The sequence below is a fragment of the Hippoglossus stenolepis genome, chromosome 15 (genome assembly GCF_022539355.2).
Source record: "Hippoglossus stenolepis isolate QCI-W04-F060 chromosome 15, HSTE1.2, whole genome shotgun sequence".
Lineage (NCBI taxonomy): Eukaryota > Metazoa > Chordata > Actinopteri > Pleuronectiformes > Pleuronectidae > Hippoglossus > Hippoglossus stenolepis.
In genome coordinates this window covers 3990497-4004253 of record NC_061497.1, presented here as the reverse complement: position 1 = coordinate 4004253, position 13757 = coordinate 3990497, and the positions used below count along the sequence as shown (strand labels likewise).

At 40.4% G+C, this 13757-nt stretch overlaps 1 protein-coding gene across 3 annotated transcripts in view; it reads right to left on the bottom strand.

Moving 5' to 3' along the window:
* b3gat1b (beta-1,3-glucuronyltransferase 1 (glucuronosyltransferase P) b) overlaps positions 1 to 776 on the bottom strand; it is an 89227-nt gene extending 88451 nt beyond the window's left edge. For 2 of the 3 annotated variants that reach the window (XM_035179309.2, XM_035179310.2), the window contains exon 1: positions 497 to 774. The gene's annotated coding sequence lies outside the window, so the exon portion shown is untranslated. Of the gene's footprint in view, positions 1 to 496 lie in introns of all 3 variants that reach the window. The other variant, XM_035179311.2, reaches the window with a different exon arrangement.
* Between the last annotated feature and the right edge of the window lie 12981 nt (positions 777 to 13757).

Genomic DNA, 13757 nt, shown 5'->3' with positions numbered 1-13757 from the left:
CAAAAAGCAAACATTTTAATTCTACTAATACACTTCCTGCTACGGTGACAATTAGGTTTATTCCATTCATCACTCGCTAGTGAGATGTATTTATGTAGCAAGTTGGTATCAAGATGCCAGACAGACTCTTGAAGATCGTCCAAAGTCTAATAACATTTTTCGTGTTCATATATAGTGCTCAGCAGAGCCAAGAATGACAGGGAACAAAGGCATTTCACCAACGAGACCAGATTTCATGCTTAAAAAGATGCTAAACATATCTGAAAAACCCACGATCCTAGCTTTCTATAAATCAGCATCAAAGTTCTGTGTAGTTGAGCCGCAGAGAGCTGGTTGGACAAACTCATCCCTGTTGTAGCTTGAGTTTTAGTCAACGTGCACTACAGTATGATGTCAAACCCAGCAAAGCAACAAACAGTCAGGCAGAGTATGTGTCATGTCTGTCTCTCCTGAATCTTCCAATGTGCTGACAGAAAGAAGAGGAAAAGGTTCAGACCTTAATTGTGATGTAGACTGTGCACGACGCCTCCTCCTCCTCCTCTTTCTCTGCTGCCTCTGCCTCCGAGCTCAGTCTGATCTCATCAACACACATGTAAAATGCTCTCTGCTGCCGTCAACGTCTCAATGGTGTGGCTGCCACTCACATGTGAACGCTGCGTCTCTGAATGAATGAATGAATGAATAGAGCTTACAGGTGTACATGTCCGGAATGCACGCCAGAGCTCGGGCTCTGCTCCAGTGCTCACGGACTGAGATGTGGGAGAAGAGGGGGCAGCTTATTTGGCACTAAACCCTCCCTCCATCCCTCCCTCTATTCTACTCTCCTCCCTCCCCTCTTCCTCTCTCTGTCACTCTTTCTCTCCTCTTATTCCACTTAAACCTTTTTTTCTGCTGCTGTTCGGCTCTTGCACCAAACGAGTTCCATCGACTTCCTCCTGCCTGCTGTTTGTATTAATTGTCTGATTCCAGCAGGAGTGTGTGTGTGTGTGTGTTTGTGTGTGTTTGTGTGTGAGGGAGAGACACTCTGAGTGTATTTATATGGGACTGAGGGAGTCTCTGCCTTTCAGGACAGGACCAACCCCCATCCTCTGTGAAACAAGCAGCCACTGGCCCGTACTGGAGAGGGATTGGCAACCTACATGGTACAAAAGGATGAGGAGGAAAGATTTTAGCATGTGTCTGACTTTCTTTCTTTCGCTCTCTCTCTCTCTCTCTCTCTCTCTCTCTCTCTCTCTCTCACACACACACACACACACACACACACACACACACACACACACACACACACACACACACACACACACACACACACACACACACGCACATAGATTAAGGAGAGATGATCAAATTTCTATATGCAGCGGGCCAAATGGAAAAGCCACTGATTTAAATAAGCACAAAATTGCCGTCCAAACAAGTGGGGATGTAATTACAGTTTATGACGCTGAGTGATCACCCCTCAGGAACCATTAAGTGCTACTTTTCCTGTTTTTGAAAGGTGTGACATTTAGCAGAAGCGCTAAGCTACTGGGGGCGACACACAACACTTGCACCTAACCTTTACTAAATAATGGATTGTGGCTATACGCATCATGTGACACTTCAGTAATTAGAAACATACATGGAAAACCTCAGCAGTAGTAGAGCCACAGTATGTGTGCACATTAGGAGACTCCATAATGCACTACACTGATTAATAGTAAGACAACAGTGTTGTTTTAAGTCAGACGTGCAACTCAGCCAAGTAGTGATGAAGTGAAACCACCTCCTGAAGCCATCAATCATACTTTGAATCTTTCCGCTCCAGTTGTTTCATGATGTTCCTCCACACCACAGGGTGGAAGTACTTTATACCCGTCTCTTTAAGAGCCCATGTCATTATATTAAGTATAGTCCATCATAAAAGCACAAAGCAAATGCTTATAAAAAGGTATATAGCAGATTGCATGTAAGATGCACTGGAAAGATCAGTGCCTGCTTGTGTAAGCAGATTATTATGTGTAAATAAACATGTTTTTGTGTTGATATGCTTCATGCTGCAGTCCTCCCTCGAGCCAGTGAGCGACGAGATGCGTTCTCCCTCCTACCTTCATCAAGACGAGACCCGAAGGTGCTGCAGCTGTGGCCTTTCAAAGTTTAAATGGTGACCTTTAAATGTTGTCCCCCATAACAGTAATTTATAGGTAGGGCTGGATGTGAGCGGTGTCTTTTATTTGTTTATTTTCAGAGAAAGGTTGCAAATTGTGAAGAAAGAAAAAGTAAGTGAAACTTTAATTACGCCTTTCCTTGTTTTGTAGCTGGAAAGTGAAATGATTGCATCATGTCTCATCTCAATCAATAAATCAAATACTAAATGAATTAATCATACAAAACAAAGTTTCTATTAAATTACATTTTTTGCCAAATATCAGAAAATCAGAAATATACACGGTATAATGTCAATATTGTTATTTAAAGTTATTGGAATTACCAGGCAAAACAATGTTGTCTGTTTTCTGAGCAGTTTATTAGGAACACCATGTTAACACTTGGTATGCCCTCTGAACCAGTTGTATTGATGAAATGTTTTCTGTATAGCTTTTTTTAATGGTTATTTTTAATGATAAGATGAATACACTTCCTGCTGGTGTGACAGATAAGTATCTTCCATTCCACCTGAATCACTCAGGAGTGAGACGTCTTCATATATCAAACTGCTTCTTCATCCGTGTCAGTGTTTTTAAACTTGGTAACAAGATGCCAGACAGACTCTTCGGAATTAAAAGATTCATATTTCAGAAGTCCTGAGCAGAGCCGAGAATGACAGGCTACGTCTCAGCAAACGAACCTCTGACAGTGACATTACAAAACAGAAATCACATGAATGTTTGAACTATAGGATCAATGTTACAGTCATGACAAACCATGACAAACCACATCAGATTTCATGCTGTGAAACAACGAAGGAAGTAAGAAATTAACAAAGATGATGATGATGATGATCTGCAACAGAGACCAACCCTCTGGTATCTATTGTCTCCATTCAAATGTTTAATGTCAGCTCTTGAACTGTAGCAGTGTGATTTTACTGTATATATTGTACGACTATGGGATAATTGCATTAATTAGCAGGTGTATAGATGTTCCTAATAAAGCAGAAGTAAATGTAAATCAATATATAACCAGAATTGTCTGTGAGATTCTCAATCAGCATGAAATTGGAAGGGTAAAAACTACAAACATATACAGAGAGCACAGGTCAGGTGTTATTAGAACAGGGACTGTACATATGATGGTCTCTTAATTCCAAATGGTACATCTGTGGGCATGTAACCCACATTACGCAATACATCTATGTGCTGTGGGAAGTTTTTGGCTAGATAACACCCCGTTGCATCGCTCTGTTTCATCCGAGTGTTGGCGGTGATGTTTGGATGCTTTACAGTTGCGAACAGTTTTCTGTTGCTCTACGTCTCCACTGTTTGCCTTGCAAAAGAAACAAGTAGGTCAATGTGCCTGGGGACCCTGTACGCCTTTTGACAGACTTCCAGATCTCCTGGAAGTTAGTCTCCAGAGGGGCGGAGGCAATATTTAGGGCAAAGCCTTCACAGTCGTCTCCTTCCTGCAGCTACTGCATGTGAAAACTGGGAATATGAATGTATACAGTATATACAGTATATAACACACATCATATATTAATAAGACATGAATACTGTAAATATGAAATGGTGTATATAGTGTATAATAAAAGGAGAGCTTGATATATAGATGGGGTAAGGAGTCTGATGTTTTCATGAGAGGATTTCAACTTTATTTGGTTTATAGGTTGTCTCAAGCACAGTAGAGTTACAGCAGCTGATGTCTCATGGGAAACCATCATCTACCTTTTCACTGCCACTGTTTCCAGACAACAGCTGCACAAACCTTAGCAATGGTGGCTGAGGGAGGGAGAACAAGGAAGAGGAAGTCGCATGAAATAAAACGGCTCAGCCGAGCTGAATGGTCGGGGGCTTTGTCTCCGGGTGTCTCAATGGGCGGCCTACAATGTGTGTTAATTCATTCTTCACAAAGAGCCTTGGAGCGAGGCTTTCCCAAACCAGCAAACAAATCACTTCCCCGGCTCAATTGGTATTCTAAGGCTGATTCTCCAGTCTTTGTGTTGTGAAATGAACACATGGAATAACAAACAGATTGAAGTTGTAGGTGTACTTCACTTACTGAGAGGTGACTTTTTATACCTATATGCATTGTGAACAACCTTGTCCCCCCCAGGAATACAGCAAGAGTAGGGTTTGTAGGGAAAGTGGTTAGTGGCTGGATTTAGTTCATTGGCACAAAACAATACAATACAATTTTATTAAGGCAATTCAATTTGAGGCAGGCAAAATAATACAAAAACAAGATACACACATGTAACGTCAAAATAATACAAAAACAATAACACAATAAAGCATGAACAATGAAGGGAGCCCTCCTTGATTTAACCGCAGCAGTCACCAGGGGTTGAATGGCAGACGCACAGAGCACACAACCTGTCCCCAGGGACCAGGATTAATATTTAGAGTGCCATCCAGGGTTTAGGCAGTGGTGTGGTGTCAGGACAAGGACAATAACAAAGCAGAAGCAATGTGTTTGGTCATAAATCACAAATCAGAATTTCTTGATCACCTTGGACAACATGTGTGACGACGAGGAGTTGAGTCAGATATATACTTTGAAGCCACACGTTCACATAGAAAACAAGATGCTTTCTGAGCTTCTTCGCATTCTTGCTCTGTACTCGCCTGTTTTACACATGTGAGGAAACACCACAGATCTCAGGACATGCAAATTTGCATTCTATAATAAGAAAAAGTGGCGACATTGGAGGAGGTTCACCTGTGGTTTCTTCTGAGACCATGTAAGATTAAGCAATTGATGGATCCATTGTAGATTGCATGAGAGAAACTTAAATCAACCACATCCTGACAATGGCAAATATTTGCCTCTACACTGCCGACTGCTCGTGTGTGTATTGCATCTTGTGGACTTGTAGTGTTAAATTCTGATGACGTGCTTAACCAATGTACTTAACAGATGCAAAATAAGTAAGGCAGCTATGATGCGTACACAATCACAGAAACACTGACACATATTATCACTTAGATCCAGTATACAAGAACATCAAGGGTTAGATGTTAGGGCATTATGAAATTATTGAAATGTTAAATAGAAATTAAACTCTGCAAGTGAGTATCTTGTCCTATGGTCTCTGAATTTATTTGCACTGTTGATAAAGAATTGCACTTTATTTTAAAATATGTCTGTAATAGCCAAGCAAGCTAAACTGGATTCTTCAAATAAACTCTCACAAAAGATACATATATATATATAAAATGAAAAATCTGGGCAACTTAATCAAACTTCACATTTGTAAAACCATATTCCAGCATTCAGATGTTTCTTTATTTTCATATGTTGAGCCAAGGCTTGGCTCAAGGTTATTTCACAGTGTAGTATGAATTATTAATGAACCAAATGGCCTTGCTTCATTATTCAATAACAAAGGGCGCAGGACAAGTGTCTTGTCTCAGTTGATGCGTCGTGGTTTTAGGGTTCTGGAAGAATCTAGTAAGAGCCGTCACTGGAGACAATCAATATTTAACTGAAGGAAAAAAACGAAGAGAGAACATTGCTTTTTATTGTGAATCGTGTTTAGTTTGCAATCTGTATTTTCGAATTCATGTGATCATTGGTTTTATAAATTTTATAGATTACTGATTTCCCTTCAGCAAAAGAACGCATTTCATTAAACTTGACCATTTATTGTTCTGCTTCAAGTGAAAATGTGAAGCATGATACATTTGATGTCCTGACAATAAATCTATCATCATGAAGTATAATGAAAATATGATGACGGGTGGGGGTCCAATTTTAAAATCCATCAAAAACAGTTCATGTATTAATGAAGACTTAAAAATTAGACTCATGCACAATCTGAATTCTTATCTATTACTAAAATAAACAGTTCATTCTTCATCACCATCATCAGATCATGTTCCTGCTGGTTGGAAATCTGTCATAGTGTCATTTCTGAGTTTTCCTGTTCTGATTTACAGTATGTTTGCAACTATGTGTCTCTAAACGCCAGTGGTGGAGGAAGTCCTCTTCATTGTCCTGAAGTAAAAGTACAAATTAAAAGAAAACATTTTGGTAAGTAAAAGTAAATGCACCACGTTAACTTTCCTTCTTGAGTGAAAGTAACTACTTGCTTCGAAATGTACTTAATCAAAAGTGAAAGTACTTGCTGAGTGTAGCTTATTCCCTAAGGGCTGCTGCACACTAGAGGATTTTCAACTCTTGACAGATTTGGCCAGAACGTCAGACTACACACTCTGCGTTTGTAGGAAACGATTTCACAGTGGTGATTTCCACAGACTTGAAATCTCACAGAAACTCGTGATATCTTCTTCTTCTTCAGTTTATTTACGGAATCAATTTTTAGGTACATTACCGCCACCTTCTGAAATGGAATGTGGAACACTCGCATGATTAAAGGTGACTTCAGAAGAGAAACAAACATGGAGGAGGACTGACATCGTGTTCTGTTTTGCAGCGAAACCCCCCCCCCAAAAACTATGGATATAGTCATGGCTGATAAGGTGTATACATTTTGTAGCACGAGCTGGAGGTGAGTAGGAAATGTATTGTTGGTTTTAGTCACAGCTGTACAAGTACGCAACATCAGGTTTTGCTTCCCAGTCAGCTCTCGCTCTCTCTCTCTCTCTGCGGGTTTCTGTCGCAGCCGATTATGTTTGATATTTACGATTCGAGATCGGGGAGGGTCCGACTCAATCGGTAGCATTATCATTTAATTATTTTAATATTTTGTAAACTCACCACACTTCAGGATTATTTGGTCAGAAAATTGGCACAGATTGACATTCAGTTTGGAACGCCCCCGCAATTGTGCAAATCGGGTCTAAAAGCCTGATTATCCTGTAATATACAGCAGCCTCAATGCTCTATTACATCATCGAGGCCTCCTCAGAATCAATTTTCTTCACCAGTGATGCTGCTGCTGCAGACCTGCGTTGCTCCAGTTGAAGGAAGTGGGGTCTACCTGCCCACTCTGACTGGATTGTTATTGATTACTTTTTTTAAATGTATGAAAAAAATGTGAACATTTAAAAAATGTAGTGGACTAAGTAGAGTTTGTTGATCTATGTAGTGGAGTAAAAGTGAAAAGTACCTGAATATAAATCTACTTAAGTAAAGTACAGATACATGATAGAAGCTGCTCCCTATGTGTCCTGCTGGTGTTAATGGTGATTGTTTCTTTCTACAAACTCCAGTTTCCTCTCTCTGGTCATTAATTATGAGAGTCATCCACACTTAGTGTCAGGGAGAGATTAACGTTAACCTTTGACTATTGTGTTTTGTTTATCATTGAATAGTACAAGTGATGTTTGACTTTTTGCAAGTAGCCAAAAAGTACACTAAACCTAATGTGAACCAGTTCATAAAACAGGTATTTGTGCAGTGCACCCTGTGTGCCCTCTGTTCTCATTCGCTGCCCATAGGTTTGGACTGAGAGGAGAAATTAACATATTCATGAAATCCTTGGTGCATGTTCTGTTGTTAACCTTCAGATTTCCACTGGTTTCGTTAGTTTGCAGGTACAGCAGTGTTTCTTGGTTGGCTGATCCACTTCTTTGTAAACTACAGTCCCATCAGACTGAGCTGTACTTTGTGTTTAGTGCCAAACAGCAAATCTCATCACACAAATACACCTTTGTGCAATGATCAATACAAATATACTGGATGAGGGTCATAAGTCAAATCATTTTCTGTTGACTTCTCTAAAGAAAACTCTTGTTCAGTATTCATTTATAGCTGTTCTTTGTTCTGGGGGCATCCTGTACATGAGGCTCAGCTCTGTCTCATCCAGTTGTGCGTTTTGTTTGAAATGTTGCATCACAATGTCATTACTGTTATTTATATGTGTCATATCACAGGACATCACTGGGAGTGTGGAGGAACATGGAGCCTTCAAATACAGATTAAATAAATCTATATACAGATCTCCACATTTCAATGCATGCTTGATTTTACATCAGACTTTTACACAATATATATATGAGCTATTTATATGGATCTTTATAGACCTATATACCTGAATTACCTTAGTAACTTGCAATATAAATCTCATCATCCTAAGTGTGTTTCCATATAGTGTGGGCACATTTGAGAGAGTGCACAAACACCAAAGTTAATTATTTTCCCATCAGAAACACTTTTTTGTACTTCACTTTTGCATGCCTTGCATTTTATGAATGCACCTACTATGAATTATACACTAAAATCTCCTCAATAATACATGTGAAATATACAGGCTTTAAATATAAAGAATACCGAAGAGAGGTGTTGTCACTGCTTTGCATGAACGTCATAAATACTTGATGTTGTGCAGCCCGTGAACCTCACTACCTTCCCCTCAGATCCCTGTCATTGGTCATACGTTTTGAAAAAGGTTTTAATGAAGCTACAAATCTTTTGTTGTGATTGTTCCATTTCCACAAAATGCTGAGTTGCTGTAAAATCAACAACCTGTAGTTCTACTCCTTCTTCTGGAAAATAAAAAATACACTGGATTATACTTTCCTGACAGATAAGTGACCCAGTGAAATGCAGTATATCTACTAGATCTGACTTAAAAAAATGTATCTGAAAAAAAGCAATGAAAATACTGTCCATCAGTTTTTGTTTGTCTGCATAAATGTGACATAACTTCACTGTAAACACGTATTACATTTCTTTTCCTGCAGACATGGGGACTTTTGTGTGCATTGAAGTCCGACACATTCTTCAAGATATCTTGGTTGGTGCTGGATTCAGCAAATGCAATCTCATACATGAGCAAACAAAACCAGTAATTCCCTGTTCAGAGCTGGAGAGTGGACGGCACTAACAGTTTTACCTTTACTATTACACATGACCTCAGGGCTTAAAAAATAAACCATATATATATATATATTCCATTGTCTTTCGTATCAAGACCATCGCTCCACTCCATTAGGTATATTCTTAATGTACAAGAATGGAGAGATAGTCCTTCACTCTGGGAACCAAGGTTACAATGAAACCAAATCTTCTCCATGCTAGTCCATATATTCTTGTTCCAGTGGCCCACTTTTCCACCAGGTTACCTAATGGGACCTTATTGTCCTGCACAATGTTTGAGCAGGTATGACTCTCCTATTCACCGTTACACTCATGCCTGAGGAAGGCTGCTAGTATACAACGGAAGACAACGGGAGGCGAAGGTTCACAACTGATATATTTGGGCATGTGTGACCGAGCCCCTATGTGTGACCGAGCCCCTATGTGTTACCGAGCCCCTATGTGTGACCGAGCCCCTATTGCCCTTTAGTCCACACTGAACTTGTCACGCCCTGACTGGGAACCAAACCTCGTCTCCAGCAGATTCCAGGAACAACATGTGAGATCTCATTCCAGAAGAGTGTAGTCCTAAAATCAGCATCCCAGTGCACTGCACTTCATCACAGATGAAAATGTTGGATGGTCCGTAACAAACTCTAGGGAGCAGCATTGAGATGAGATGATTATTTATATGGCTGTTCTGCAAAGTCTGCACATGTAACCTCTGTCCTCTGGTTACTTTTAAATACACAACTTACAAAGTCAGGTCCCAGGACCTTTTAACATTCACTGAACCTCTCGCTCACACTGAACTTTGAAGAACTGCATTTAAATGGAACGTGTGACTGAAACAATTTAAAAGGTCACACTTATGTATGTGAAATCACACTCACACACTCCTTTCTTAAACGTGAACATGTATAATGTAAGTTTGTGAATTCTCTGTGTGTCAGTCCATGTTTCAACTCTGTTTCCTTTTTTTTACACCTCCACCCTGAGCGTTTTCACTTATTATCTCTGTCTGTCTCAGTTTGTTGGTGGTTTGTCCTTTTCAGGCCACGGGTGTAACGACACATGATGACAAACGGTGCACAGATTGGAGCTTTGTAAAAACGAACCGACTTGACTTGCATCAGTCCCCCACATTCCTACTCTGACGTGTATGAAACCAGCAGAAATCAGGTCCAATCATTGCTTCTCCACATGATGGATTACACTTGTGCCATATGTAGCTCAGAATAATCGAGCTAACGGCGACAGGCTTAGTCACATGGGCAGAAACTCTGCGTGGAACTCCTCCAGAATAGAACTACTTAGAGACTGTATTACTTCATGTTGTTGGCCACAGTTTAAAAGTAATTGTATCACATAAATCACGCAACTGACAATATGCTGTGTGAAAATATACATGGATGGTATGTTAATGATATACAAGTGCAGAAAGATGAAATAAATAAATTATAAAACATGAGTACTGCATTAAAATACAGGACATACAGGATACTGTAGCACACGTTAACTGTCATGTTACATTTCACATCTGCTGAATTTTTTTTACTTCAAGGGCACTCTACTGCTGCATTCACACCAAACGTGAAGCAATGTTCACATTGTGTTCCTCATTCAAGTCTGGCCGTATTTGTGTTTACTTGTGGTGCTCGCACGGGCAATGCAAGTAAATACAATTCACGACTATTCGCCTGTTCTCCCCGACAGAGGAGAGGAGGACTACTGAGTGAAGTGACTACAATTGCTGAGTTGTAAATGTTGTGCAAACGCTGGAGGAGCTCTGGGAATTTCCCAGTCGTCTCCAGGAGGTGCTTCTGGATGACTATCGTTTCCAGTGCCAGGCTGACCAGTGGCCGGTTTGATGACCTGCATTCTCCATTTCAAAGTTTTTGTGAGTTAAAATATTTCAACTTGAACGAGTGAAGGGAATTACATGAATTTCACATCCATGTTCACAGCCTTCGCAATGTTCGCATCACCCGGCGTGATTGATGCAAAATTTGAGTTATAACACATAACAATTTACACCTCCTACACTCCTCTAAAGGCATCACCTCATGTCAACTTATTTTGTTATTGGGTTTTTTAAAGGTTGATGTAAACTGTATCCCTAAAACATGACAGACTGTGCAGGGACCATGAGAGAACAGGCAGCATTAATTGTTTTTCATCATAATTTCATTTTTATACACAATTTCTTTCACAGGCAGTTTGACAATAGTGTAGTTGTGTTTAAATTTGCTTACAATGCAGCTTTAGTGCACCAGCCTCGTGTCACCCTTTGTTACCAGTCAACAAAAACATACACACCGTGCAAGCGCCTGTCCACCAGTCTTTGTCAGCCTGTCACAGATATAAGGGTGTCTGCCTATATAATGTCTGATGTGAAAACTTTTTGCGCAGAACATAAGGTGATTAAAAAAATGGGGAAAATACAAAATACAATAGTTCCAAATTTAGCTAAGAGCTCATTTCCATATAGACCCCAAGAAAATCTCAAAAATCATCACTACACAACAGGATCCACATCCAACAACCTTGGCCAATGTGAACTTTGATGTCAGCATCAAACATCCAGTGTAAGAGCCACCATGCAGCCTGCGTGTGTGTAAATAAATATTAATGTTGGTTTGATATGTTCTTAAATTATCCAGGTTTGTAGTTTTATTTTTATACAGTTCAAATATATTTTGTATAGTGTGTCTGCTGTATTTAATTATATTCTGTTTTGGGTGCTGTTTGTGGCTTGTTGTTTGCGACAGTTGAGGATGCCGTAATGCAGTTCAGTGGACATGCGTGTTGTTGTTATTGACCACATGAACATCGTGGTGAGTGCGAAGTCTGAGGAGTGGATCGCAATAAGTTTTTGACCGTGAAAGCGTTAAAAGACGTCGTGACATTGTGAAAAGACAGCATCGCCAATTCGGTAAAGGATCGATATAAGGTGTGTCTGTAAATTGTGCTGGAACTGGAAAATAAACCCTTTTCAAGATTTACCTGCCTCCTAGAAGTGTGTCGACTTTCGGTTTTCACAACAAGGCAAGGTATATATGTTGGACACGAGTTAGACTTAAGAAACACTTTACGAAGTAAAACGGCCACTACATCCAGTATCCAGGCTCAACTCCTTAACTGTCCTGGGTTACGCAAGCAAAGTGAAGAAGCACCACATCTAATCAGACCCTCTGCCTTTATTTCCACGTCCTCCCACAACATGAGGAGACAAACAACCTTGTTTTTAATAATGCGAGCCCGAGCGAGAAGACCTTTATCTCTGGAGGAGACTGCAGAAATAATGGCAGTAATTAGCTGAGCGTTACTCCTCACTGAGACCTCCCGAGAACCCCCACAGTCATTCCAGCGCCACATGCGCCACCTCCTCCTCTGCCTAAATTGACACTGCTGCCTGGTTTGACATGCTTGCTCACACATCGGGGAACAGGAAACTGTTTTTTAACCCGAGAGCTGCGACTGCACTGCTCTTCATGCAGTGAAGGGTCCAAATACAATTCTTTACATTCTGATCACTTCAATCATTAGCATGAAAAAAGAAACAGATCGGTCGTCACTGTGGGATCATAACCGATCATTTAGTGCTGTAACTTTGCAACGTGTTAATCTGCATGAAGAGCATTTGTTCCAGCGGTTGCCGCTGCACACTTGGTGCCACTGTGACAGCCCGCAGTAAATCACTATGCCTTGATAATTTATGAACACGAGCAAAAAGAAAGGGAGGTGTGATCATTACGCTCTGACAGCTCATACAGTTACTTCCCACATGCAGAGCCGAAAGTATATTACCTCAGACAGGTTTACACCGTCGTCCGGGCCCTTTGCAATGAGAAACTGCAGTGCACAGCCTCAGGGCCCCTGAATGAGGAGGATTCAATAAGACTTTTGTTTTCCTTGTTTGTTTTAATAACACCTGCCCACATGCTCAACTAGAATATCACTAGAGCGCATACCTCCGCCAAGGGCCAACAGTCCCCTTAAATTCAATTAAGCTGCACCAAGTTGCATACATTATAGTCTCCTAAATGTGATCCATAGAGTTCTCCTATCTCGTAATGTCAAAGAAAGTGATAAGGAGCCAGTTCGTCCCTGACTCACATCCTTCCACCAAGTTTCATGTTAATTCGTGTCATAGTTTTTGTAGAACCCATATCTGCAAAAACACAACCATCCCATTATGAAAACACATTTAAATTCACTGGAACCAGAATTTGAGTTGGATCTGCACCAAATTGGACACACTCACAAACATCAGTCCACTAAACAGGCCTGATATTTTCAATCACAATCCATGAACTATTGTCTGAGAAATCAAGCACAATGTTGAATAACACTCACTCTCTCATGTTCCTCATCCCATGTCCCATCCTTCCATCGAGTTTTGTAAAAATCAGCCCAGTTGTTTTTGTTATCACAGACAAATGGACAGGGGTGAAAACATGGTAGCAGGTAGGAAAAGAAACCTCATGATAGTCAGCATCAGCAGTGAATCCACTACCCTGAGCAGACAAAGATTAGAGCAGCACCAGTACTTCATCATGCATAGGCAGAACGTCTCAGGAAGGAGGCAGAACAGAGCCACACCAATGGGTTCTTCCACGCCTCCTCCAAATTAAATGGAAATCGGTTGAGTAGTGTTTGGTTAATCCTGCTAACAGACAAACAAACAAATGCCTGCGCAAAACATCACTTCCTTGGCAAAGGTAAAAAATCACTTCAGAGAAACAGGTCCGTAACGTACATTATATATTTCTCTTCTGAGCATTTAATCTTTAAACTTGTACAGTCTACACCAAAAGGCTGCAGTATTTTGACAGGACGTGGTTTGAAATCAG